General features: G+C 52.7%; 1 protein-coding gene across 9 annotated transcripts in view; it reads right to left on the reverse strand.

The window, feature by feature from the left end:
• Positions 1 to 10,593, reverse strand: part of Prdm16 (PR domain containing 16) — a 321,239-nt gene that overhangs the window by 223,566 nt on the left and 87,080 nt on the right. The window lies entirely within an intron of this gene.

Genomic DNA, 10,593 nt, shown 5'->3' on the forward strand with positions numbered 1-10,593 from the left:
TGTGCACCCCCTTCCTGACAAGGCCCTGCCTCGTCTGCAGCGAGCGGCCTGTCAGCATTCTTCCAGAGCCGGGCCGATCCCAGCAGCTGTTAACACAGCAGATTAATAGAGCCAAGGAATGATGGCTCTGCAAACATGCTAAATGTTAATAATAATCAATCGCCGTTTACATTCTCAACCCTGTCCGCAGGGATGGCCCCAGCTGCAGAGCTGATGCAACCCAAATTGCCATTAGAGCTTGGGGGAGCCTGGGTGGCTTGGTGGTTAGCGCTGGCTGACCTGAATGTGGCACAGGCCTCTCTGAGCCGTTCCTCCAAAGATAGGGTGTATGGAGATGACCTGGCAAGGAGCTTGCGCTGCCCACTTGGTTTCTCCATCCTGGCTGAAGTCACCCACACGACCTGGCCATTCACTCCTCGGTCTTTGTTATAATTATGAAGGGAAGCAAGGACCCCACCCGAGAACTGCCTCCTCTTTACAGATGAAGAACGAAGCAATTCCAGGCCTGTCCCTGGTAGGGGCCTACACTAGCCTTGAAGTAGATCTCTGGCTACCCTTATTAATGGCTGGCTCGCTCAGCTCAAGTCCAAATACCTCAGAATGGGGCTTTACTTAAAAATAATTTATTTATAAATGTATGGACTTATGATGAGGCATTAGACCGGACTGTAACCCAGAGTGAGTCTCCGGAGGAACACAACCCTGACACACCGGAACTATAGACATTCAGCTTAGATCACCCAGGCAATGACAGTTTGTTCCACCGGTTCCAAAAGCCACGCTGGCAACCCCTTCCCGCAGCCTTGAGTGGTTTCTGTCATTTACTATTCAACCCATTTCACAGTCAAAGAGGCCACAAGTTGAGGACGAAGAGCCAGGCCTAGAAGCCAATGGCTGAGCCCAATTAGCCCATGCTAACGTAGGGTGTCCTGTGACCACTCCTCCTAGTGTCTGAGCCACCTGCTCAGACAAACCCCAGCCTACCTCAAAGAAATCGCATGCATGCGTTGGGCTCAAAGATAACCAAATCTATCCAAAGAGAAGGTAAACAGCCAGGCCCACCCTGCCCCACCCCCCACTCCTGCACAGCCTAGGACCAGCACACAGCCTACCAGGGTCCAGGAGCCCAGGGCCAGCAACCTGAACCCAGCCCTTACTGAGGGCCATGGAAGGCGCTGGCCAGCCCCGGCCACCTGGCCCCACTTAAGGCCTGATGCATTATTCCAACATGATTATTTGTCCTGCAATGCTCTGGGGACACTGAGCTCTGCGGCAAACCCGCATCTTCCATTTCCTGGCCGCCTCCATCGCCCGGGGCAGGCAGGCACTGAATGGCCGTGATGCCTCTGTAATTTTTATCAAGGCTTGTTCCTGGTAAAAAGCCTCTTTGTTTCAGAGAGATGTGATTTGGCCTTTTTCTTCCTCTCCTTTATTCCTTCGTTAATATACCACTTCCCCGAGCCCCGGGGGCAGCGAGGTAGCCCACGGATCGCTCAAATCTTAGTGTTTTTTTTCTTCTAAATCACAGCAAGGCTCCCTGGCCCCGCCGAGCCCAGTCTGAGTTGGCGGGCTGAGCGGGTGCCCTCTTTAACCCTTTGCCTCCTGAACGGTCAACATGCTGTCACCTCGAATTTCAGGCTGGGAGGGTTGGCTACAGATACCAGCTCTGGAACCTCCAACCCAGGTGAAGGTTTAGAAACAACTGGAGTAAGGATGAAGCAGGGCTCGGTGGCCCAGACCTAGCCTAACGTGGGCAAGGCCCTGATTTCTACACCCAGCCGCGAAGAAAAATATTTTAAATTGACTGGTTGCGGCAGAGTACACATCACATAAAATCTTAGCTGTCTCTAGCGACGGATCAGTGACATTAAGCACCCACATCAGGAAGCACAATGCACTCACGTGGGCCCTTCTCTTGAACACTTCCCATGTTGGATCTGAAACTCTGTGTCCATTAAATATGAACCACCCCCCTTTCCTCTTCAGGTCTGAGCAGCCTCCATTTTGCCATCTGTCTTTATGAAGCAGACTCCTCCAGGGGCCAGTCGTAAGCAGACTGGAACAGGACTTGGCCTTGGCAGATCGGCTTATCTCACCGAGCACCTTGTCCTCTAGGTCCCTCCCGAGTTGCAGGGTGCATTGTAACTAACTTCCTTTCTGGGTCTGAGTGGTGCCCCACCGTGTGAGTAAAACCTTGCTTGACTCCATAGACACAGTGGCTTCCACCCTCTGGCTGGTGTGAATACTGCAAGGCTGAACACAGGTGTATCTCTGGACGCTTGGTTTAACAGGCTCTTCCCCCAGAGTGAAGCCTGCTTCCGGCCAACAGCTGCTGCTCTCCTGAAATGAGGAGGTGAGGAGAAGATGCCCACCTCACCACCCCACCCTCGCCTGATCTCCTCTCCCACAGTTAGCTAGGCAGTTCCTACAATTTGTCCACGTGGCTACCTAGGGTGAGTGGCCTGGGTGACTGGCTTATACAGTGGGCACCCCATTCTGGTGCACAGTGGCCCCAGGTCAGACACCCAAGCTCAGATCTCCTGGCTGAGTTGCTATCTTGGGGTTTGGTGCTTGGAAGATTCCTAGTCCTTCATGACAGAGGGAAAGCTTCATTCCCCTCAGCCTCTCTTGAGTACTTAGCTAGGCTTGCTCAGGCATTTCAGAGTTCTCGAGGACTTTTTTAACAGAGTCAACCAGAGCCCAGGAGGGACCTGGGCCTACTCAGTCTAAAGGGGCCTACACGAGAGGACTCAGCACGGTCAGGCTTGGGAACCCGAGTTCTTCATACACCCTTGTCTGCCTACAGACCCAGAAGCTGTGATGGAATATTTGCAAAATGGAGTACAGGAATTCCACCTTTCCCAGAGTCCACACCTGCCTGCTGCAGGGTCCCAGAGAAGGCTCTGAGCCACTGGGTGCTGCAGTGTTGCTTGGCCAGGGTGAGATGAACGTGTTCTCCTAGCACCTGGTCTCTGCTCTGTTTCCCTGCCTCTCTGCCCTCAGCAGCATGGTGGAGGAGCAAGGGGTTAAATGCTGAGCAAACGCTATGACAACTGTCACCAAACTATTTATAGACACATTTATCTCTGTAGCTCCTACCAAACAGCCTGTGGCTGCCATTCACAGGCCAGAGTAAGGTCGAAAGTAAACCCGTATGCCTCAAGAAAATGGGGGTGAGGTGGCATGCGGGGGCCAGGGGGGTGGCTGCCCTCTGCCTGGAAGGCTGGCTTCTGGAAATATGGGTACTGGGATTGGCTTGCTGTTTTCCCAAGCTGCTCTTAGGGGTAGGGTGAGTCCAGTAGGCTCTCTTAACAGGGGGTGGGGGGGACAGTGGGAGGATTAGTGGTCCTGTGTGATTGGCACCATGAGGCAGAGGATGAAAGGTACCAGTTTCTGAGCCTTTTCCTCTGTGGCCTTGGCTGCAGACAGGGCAAGCCCCAGGTCCTCAAATGGCTGTGAATGCTTGGTGAAGTTGGGTCAGCATCAGGGAGGGGCACGTTCACTGGCCTTCGGCCTTGATACTGGGGAGGGGGGCAGCTGGAGTGGCTCTGTTGTCTGCATTGGACCTGGGTCTTCAGGGTCCTTCTTGTATACTCTTAGACCCCGCCTCTTCTGGGCGCTATGGCCACTGGCTCTGTGCCCTGTCCTGGCCTTCCACCAAACCAGGGGGAAAGAGCTAGGATGCTGAGCCTCTCTGCCACCAGGGCTGGGGCAGGGGGCCACCAATATGCTTTGTGGGAACACAGTGCCACCTTGTGACCTGGCTCCCAGGGGCCAGGCAGATAGTTGGGGGGGGGGGCTACATTTCCCAGGGGGCACATGCTTTCATTTTTTGTTTTTGTATGTTTGTTTGTTTGTTTGTTTGTTTTTCTGTTCTCCCTCCAAATGATGTCCACAAGCTGGGGCAGTCTGGTGTTTGCAGGGATGAAAGATCAGCCTGAGCGCACCCCTCCCTCCACAGACCAGAGCCCCCTCCCTATGGGACTGGGGGCGGTACCCTCTACTGCCCACCCCCAAGCTGCTTCCTCCTCCTCCACTCCCCTTCCAGAAGGCTGCAGGTGAATGGCCGCCTGGCCCTCTGGCCCATTCTGTCTAATAAAGACGTTTATAGTTTTAACCATCAAATAAAGTGCTTAACTCCTCCTGTTTCTTCTCTGCTCTGCCACTCTGCAGCTTCATTTAGCAAGCCAGTGGTGAGAAGGGGGGCGGGGGGAGAGGAGAAGGAAAGAGAAAGAAAAAAAATTCATTAATTTTTATTAACAGGGAGAGCCATTTGTTCCCTGTGACAATATTTGACTTGTCGAAATGATTTTCACCTCTGCCACGAGGTGCGCGCTCTCCACATACATCACCCGATTACTCGGAGCGCGCCGGCCGCGGTCATTAGGCAGTGAATTAACAGCAGTCCCCACCACTATTAATCACCCTGACAAAGGCGTTAGCTCGCCACTGACCCGAGCACGGCCCACGGACACAGCAGCCCGGGAGAAGGCCCTGAGCTGGGGGAGGTGACAGTGTGGTAGTGGGTGCCTGGCCGGTCCCTGCACCGCCCTTAAGGTCTTGGCAAAGCAAGCAGGAGAGCCCCCAAGCCCTGGTGACAGTGATGCGGCAGTGTGGTGGCAGCGCAGGCAGCAGCAGGGTCTCTGCTTTTCCTGTTTTTCAGTGACCTTCCCTGCCCAGGTGCTATAGTGACACACCCTTATTCCTCACCGCCAGCCTGGGAGCACAGCCTGGGAGCACGGCCATTAGCATCCCATTCTGCAGTTCAGGAGACAGACACGGAGGACAGACCAGGACCTGCCCAAGGAGTGTCACCAGAATTCTTATCTAGGCCCAGTGACTTCATAGCCCCTCATCTTGGCTCTTACAATTGCCCTGAGGCCTTGAAGGGAGGCACTGGGTGGCTGGAGTGTGTTCTCCTCTCTGGGCTTCCAGAGAAGAAGACATGTTGCTCCTAAACCAAATGATGAGGCCCAGGATCAAGGGTCTTAGGAATTGTTCTTGTGGAGTTTACTTTCCAAGCTCTCTCTCTCTCTCTCTCTCTCTCTCTCTCTCTCTCTCTGTGTGTGTGTGTGTGTGTGTGTGAGAGAGAGAGAGAGAGAGAGAGAGAGAGAGAGAACTTTCTTCACATGCATGCTGGGCTTTCTACTGAGCACGCAGGGTCACAGAGGCTCAGGTGGGGAAAGTCCCTGGACACCCTTTCTCCAAGGAAGACCCTGAGGGCTGTGCATCTCAGTCATTCCTTGGGATTTCTGCCTTGCAAGACCTCATCTTTTGAGGGTCACAGATCCAGGGCTATGGCTACACGTCCCTCTTACTAGCTCCAAACATGTTCTGAGAGCACGGCTGGGAGTCATCTGCCTTGAGAGCTAGACCCACTAGCTCCGGCAATTGTCTGGATGCCCATGGCTGCTCACCCTCAAAAGGGAGGGATGGTACCCACCTGCTGGGACCTTCTAGGACTCTGAGTACCCCTCACAGGCAGGTCAGATGACAGCACCCACCAGCCCCTTCCTCCCCTCGATCCCTGACATTCGCCATATTTTCCACGTTAACTCAATTAATCAGCTCAACGTTTTAAACCAATTTCTTCAAATTAACCCAGGCATCAGATCAGTATCTTAGTCTGGGCTAAATCAGAGTTTGAAAGAGCTGGGGAGGTGGGAGGGGAGGGAGCCCCCCCCCATTTGTCTTCTTTCTCTGAGCTTCTCATTTTTTATGCCTCAGCAAATTTCCTAATTTTCCTCATTAGCAACTAATTTACAAGTCTCAACACTCTTTCCACCTGTCCCTTTCATCGAGAACTTTGCAAAATTGGAAATAGCCACTTGCTCACTTGTACGATGCTGGTTTCTTAGCGTCCAGAAAACAGGGCCGATGCTGGGTGGGATCAGAGACAATTCCAAAGCCCCATGAAGTGGCAAAAGGGGGCCCTTCTCTTCCTGTGGGGGGTTCACGACGGGAGACGGTTCATCCAGACCATACCGCGGTATGAACATGACTCCCATGGCCAGCACCCTGACACCCTCCCCTGACACCTATGTCTCCCCCTAGTCATGTGGCCTGAATTGGAGCCTCAGGTCTAGATTCCCAGGGAACTGAGGCAGCTTTGTGCACGGACACTTGCTGGTTATGAGAATGACCTTGGATGGGATCTTCTTCAGAAGTTCTCAAATAAAAGGGTATCTGTGGTGGGCTTACGCCTCAGCTCACACTTTGTCTTTGAAAACGACACTTTATCAAGCTCAGCGGTGATGGCAGTAGTACCAGCATCCACCCAGCCCTTGCCACTTACACGGCACAATCGGAACTGGCTCATGCTATCTCCACAGGGGTCCCTCCAGGGTGAAGCAGGGAGTGGAAGAACAGAAGCTGGTTCAAGGCCTAAGTACCCTTACTCCAGGGGTTAGCTGTAGGTACTTGAGTCTTGAGGTGTCTGAGCCTCCTGGTATCTCTGCAGCAAGACCACCTTGAGAATGAGTGGCTTCCACTTACGCCCCTCATCTAGCCAGAGCCCAGTGTGCCCTGGCATGAGAAGGGGTTCGCTTTACAAGGGAGAACCTTGGGCTTGCTCAAAGAGACACTGCCTCAGGCTTGGTTCTAGCTTCGACCCACCAGCCTCTCCAACCACTGGTGATTGCAGGGGCCCATGAAGTTCAGGAGAATGAGCTGGTGGGACAGACTCAGACCGTGGGTAATGGGTGGGGTCATATCCCCTTAACTCTTTCTTAAAAAAAAAAAGACTACATTTCTTTATCATAATTTCTTTAAAAATTAATTATTTATCTTTATTTCTCCATGTACTTATATATGTGTGTGGAGGTCAGAGGACATCGTTCAGCAGTTGGTTCTCTCCTTCCACCGTGTACGTCCCAGAGATTGAACTCAGGTCACGGGGTTTTGGCAGTAAGTGCCTTTACCCATTGACCTATCTTGTGAGCCCTCAGCTCTTTCTTTTAAATCCTCTAAAGGAGTCTCTTCCCCAAGGCAATGGCAGTGGCCAAGAAGGTTACATTTAATGAGGCCTGAAGCAGCCATGCATAGCAGAAGCGAAGTTCCCCAACATCTGAGCTCCTCCCTGAGTTGCCTGGAGGCCCGTTTTGTCTCTAGAATTTTCTATGCATAGACCGTTGGAGTGCTGCTCCTCCTCAGCCTAACATACCTGTCCCACTGTGCCTGGCTAGGCCCCCTGGGCCCCTGAGATACATCTCTGGGTACCACTGTCCCCAGCCCAGCAGTAAAGAACCACACCACTGAGCAGCACCCTGAACTATTTGTTTCTCATTACCTGCCTGCATCAGTTTGATTTTCTCTGTTAAGCAAAGGGTGATGGGCAAAGCTAGAACCACACATCCATGATTTCCTGGCAGTTAATTAATGCCACCCAAACAGAAAGCAAGGTGACCCGTCCCATGTGTTCATCCAGAATAGGAGATGGGAAGCAGACAGGCAAGTCACCCCAAACACATCCCACAATGACTCCTTCCTGAGCCCCCATTCCACCTGTTCTTTCATTTGGTCAGAGGGTAGGTCACGTCAGAAGGTTTCCAGTCTCAATCTCTTCAGGGGAACCAGGCAGAGAGGGCATCCAGAGCCTTTGGTATTGATCCAAGTGGTTTGTGTCTGGGTAAGCTGTCAAGCGTGAGCCAACCAATGGCAGAGGAAAGGTGAACACGGTGAGGAAGAACACTGCAGGGAGACGGCATGTGACGCTAGAACTCTAGAACGCCAGGGCGGGGCTAGCCTGCGGGTGGGACGAGTTAGAGTCTGTTCTTGTTCATCACAACACACCCCGTAGGAGCTGGGTACCTGTCTGAAGGATGAGGCTCGCTTGGGACTCAGAAATCAGAACTCTGTACCCCCTCTTCACAGCACAGACTCCTCCCATGATGCAAGCCTTGCCCCACGGTCACAGCAAAGCTGTGACCTCATTCCCTCTCGGGTCAGCTCACTTGACCATGCCTCTTGCAAGCCACTCGCCCGCCTCGGGTATTTAGAGAGCAATCTCTTATGGGCCATGCTGCCTTCCAGGCACTCCTCCACTGAGGCTTGCTCTGTGGCCAGCAGGGCATTTGGATCGCTAGGATAGAGCCCGGCAGAAGGACCCGTGTGCAGAGTTCACCCTTTCGCACTTAGTAAGGTCTGTGACGCAGAAGGCAAGAAACTCACTCCTGCAAGCTGCCAATCCCTCTCCTGCCCCCTGAAGACTGACACTGATCATGTTTCCAAAAATTAGGACCAAGGAGGCAAAACCTTTTAGGCGACAAAACTTTTATCTTCTCGGGTGGCCTAGTTACATTGTTTGCCAACCTCAGACAACCTAAGTTATTTTAAATTTTTTTTTTTTTAAATCTTAAGAGAACCAGGAAAACAGAATAGGTATCACATACGACACTTTAGCTCTTGGCTAGATGTCTGACTGGTGCATAAACCAAAGCCTAAGTCCACAGGAGACATGGGTCTTGGGGCCCATGAGAAAGGGTGATGTCTCAGAAGCAACAGCAGTAGAGAGGAATGGTCAGAGGATGTCTCAGCATGGGAGGAGCACACTATCCTCGGGGGCTTCCCTGGAGACTCAAGAAATAGGACATCAGTGGATATTTCTGGCCCCTGTGTCCTGGTGTCCCCCAAGTTCACCTGTGGCTCTCTATCCCCAGCTCAGTCTGCCACCAGGATGCTTGCAGGACTGAGTACTTGGGCTGAAGGTGGATTCCCAAGGTGATCCGTCACCCATGTGACGGTGCCATCATGAACAGAGAAATACAGACACCATTCACCTCACGTGGACGCAAAGGAAGCCTTCAGAGCCTCTTGGGAAACCTGCACGTCAGACTCTAGAACTTCAAAGGATAAAGCCCTGCTGCTTGAGGCCCCTGGTCTGGGCACTTTGCTTAGCCAGCCCTGGAAAACCAATATCCCCCCCAATCTCAGTAGATAGGGTTTGTGTAGTAGCTTTTTAACAAACCCCGGTGTATCAGCCGCTAAGGGGTTTGGTAGTCTGGTGGTTACGCAAAGCTGGGGGGGGGGGTGGTCTGCGTGCTCCATCTGGAGATTTCCAGGTAGAAACAGTGATGCTGACTCTCATTAGAGGACCTGGAAGGGGTTTCTACAGATACCTTCTTTCAAGATCTCTGGGGATCCCAGGGTTCCAGAAGTGTGGGTGAAATGCCCTTTCACCTTTGAACTTTGCTCTCTGACTGCTAACATTCCTCCTCTACAAAGCAGAAGCAAAGGAGGAGAGGATACAGCTGTATTTACCAGAAAGCAAACCTCTTTCTAATTGAGTGTGATCACTGCCTTCCACCCAGCTGCCTGGTTGCTATTGAGCCTCACTGACTTGCTTCTTGGAAATGGTGTCATCTTCCTAGCCAGGCACTCGCAAAGCTGGGGAAGGGGCTGATGCCTGGCAGTGTTGGTGGGCCTATGACCTGAACCAGCACAGAAAAGCAAAGGGGAGCCTGACAGTGAGCAGGCTGCTAACCACAGAGAATCCTGAGGAGCTCAGAACTTGTCTGCTGCCCCGGTATAAGTGATCTTCCTAAACACATGGGTTGGCAGATCCACAGAGAGAGAAGGCTAAAGGGGGCAACTCTATGTGATAAGGGGGCTGTTGTAACAGAGTGGTAACGGCCACACAACCCGCAGGACAGACTCGGTGCCACCAAAGGGCACGCTGCCGGGAAACTGGATTGGCATATATTACATCTTGCAGTCTTCCAGAATTCAAAACACAAAGCCATTTCTCGGGCCTGTTCCCCACATCACAGACAACCTATCCTGTGGTCTTCAGAAGTAGCCCTTCTTCCCGGCCCAGGGATCAGGCCTCCTGCGGGCCACAGTCAGTCACACTTGGTTTTTGGACAACACAGCTAGCACAAAGTGACTTTGCACAAGAAATGAAGAAGGTCCAGGGTAGGCTGGATCCTTGGGGCCTGGGGGGGGGGGGGGGGGACACAGAAAGGAAGCAGCTGGCAGAGACCCTTCGTGTACCAGGGGCTCGTGACAAAGTGCCTCCTGAGCCGGCCTGGCGGCCCAGCCGTGTCACTGAGAACACAAAGGACACTGCCAAGAAAGTGATTTTAAACCTAATTGTTCCAGTTCCTTTTGTTAAATGTCTTTAGGGGTGCCTGGAGATCTGCTCGCAGAGAGTGCAGCGAAGGCGCACACCGCGGAACTTGTAAACAAGACCAAGAAGCAGCCACTTTTGCCTAAAATCAAGAAGTGCCACTGCGTGTGAATTTTTACATGCTGGGTACAATTTCTGCACAAATATTCAAGGAAAACCATCCCAGCTCCCTCCCGGCCTGGGGTGGGTTTGCGGCTGGGGGCCATCTTTGGTGACCAGCTTCTCCTGCAGCCGAGCGGGCAGGGGACACTTAATTGTGGAGCCGGTTTGCTGGCAGGAAGCCCTGCCTCGTCCAGCGGGCAGCCAGCATGATAATGAGACAGTTTCTATGGAAATGAGCTTATAACTATTCATTTTCTCCCCATTCCCGACCCATCCACAAAGAGGGTTTCCAAAATGACCCCCATTTTCCTACCCCCAACATCTCCTCACACCATTGCCCGACCCGCTAATCAGCTCGGGGAGAA

Source organism: Mus musculus, chromosome 4 (assembly GCF_000001635.26).
Source record: "Mus musculus strain C57BL/6J chromosome 4, GRCm38.p6 C57BL/6J".
Taxonomy (NCBI): domain Eukaryota; kingdom Metazoa; phylum Chordata; class Mammalia; order Rodentia; family Muridae; genus Mus; species Mus musculus.